Genomic DNA, 1,357 nt, shown 5'->3' on the forward strand with positions numbered 1-1,357 from the left:
AAAAAAAAAAAAAAAAAAAAAAAAACAAAAAACAATAAGCATTCATTATTTCACATATTTTCACTAGGACTTTCGAAGCAGCTTAGCTGGGTGGTGCTGGTTTGAATTCTTTCCTCCCTTCCTTTCTTTTTCCCTGTCTGTTTAAATAATAGCTTTCTTGAGCTATAATTCACATTTCATACAATTTATTTAAGACGCAAAATTCAGTTTTTTTTAGTACATAGTCTCAAAGTTGTGCAACAATGACCACAATCAATTTTAGAAATTTTCATCACCTCCCCCATCAAAAGGACCTAAAAAACAATCCTATAATCATTAGCAATTACTCCCTTTTTGTCTGGCCTTAGGCAACCACTAACCTCTTTTTCTGCTCTATGGATTTGCCCATTCTGAACATTTCATATAAATGAAGTCATACAATGTATGGCCTTGTGTGTCTGGCTTTTTTCACTTAGCATAGTATTTTCAGTTCATTCATGTTATAACATGTCTAATACTTCATTCCTTTTTGTTACTAACTAATATTTTATTGTATTATACCCCATTTCATTTATCTGTTCTTCAATTGATAGACATTCGTGTTGTTTCCAATTTCTGGCTATTACAAATAATGCTGCTGTGAACATTTGTATACACGTTTTTGTGTGTACATACATTTTCATTTATCTTCAGTATATAGCTAGGAGTGGAATTCCTGGGTCATGTAGTAACTATGTTTATCCATTTGAGGAACTGTCAGGCTGTTTTCCAAAATGAGTACACCATTTTACATTCTCATTCTTACCAACCCTGTATGTAGATTCCAAATTTTCCACAGCTTCACCAACACTTACTATCTGCCTTTATATAATTATAGCCATTCTAGTAGATATGAAGTGATATTCCATTGTGATTTTAAGTTGTGTGTTCCTGATGGCTAGTTATGTGCTTATTGGTCATTTATATATTTAGAGAAATGTCTGTTCAGATCCTTTGCCCATTTAAAGTTTGGATTACTTATCTTGTTATCATTGAGTTGAAATAATTCTTTATATGTTCTAGATACAAGTCCCTTAACAGAAATGTGATTTATAAATATTTTTTCTATTTTGTAGTTTAATTTTTTGCTTGCTTTTTGGTGACCTTCCCAGCAAGGCCCAGTTCAAATGTTACCTGCTTCATAAAGACTTCTCTGTATCTCCCAGTAGGAAATTATCCTCTACCTCAAACTCTCGTACTGCAGTGCAATATCATGTATTTATGTACAGTGGATGCACCAAGAGGGAGTAATTACTTTACCTGGAGTGGGGGAATATCAGCAATAGCTTCAGAGAGGATATGACATAAAAGCTGAGTCTTGCCGGGCGCGGTGGCTCAA

The 1,357-nt window shown here is 33.8% G+C and overlaps 1 protein-coding gene across 1 annotated transcript in view; it reads left to right on the forward strand.

Annotated features, from left to right (window-relative positions):
- The window catches only part of MEGF9 (multiple EGF-like-domains 9), a gene marked incomplete at its 5' end in the record, with an annotated part of 115,012 nt that overhangs the window by 104,152 nt on the left and 9,503 nt on the right, over window positions 1–1,357 (forward strand). The window lies entirely within an intron of this gene.

Source organism: Colobus angolensis, unplaced genomic scaffold (genome assembly GCF_000951035.1).
Source record: "Colobus angolensis palliatus isolate OR3802 unplaced genomic scaffold, Cang.pa_1.0 Scaffold71, whole genome shotgun sequence".
In the NCBI taxonomy this organism is placed as follows: domain Eukaryota; kingdom Metazoa; phylum Chordata; class Mammalia; order Primates; family Cercopithecidae; genus Colobus; species Colobus angolensis.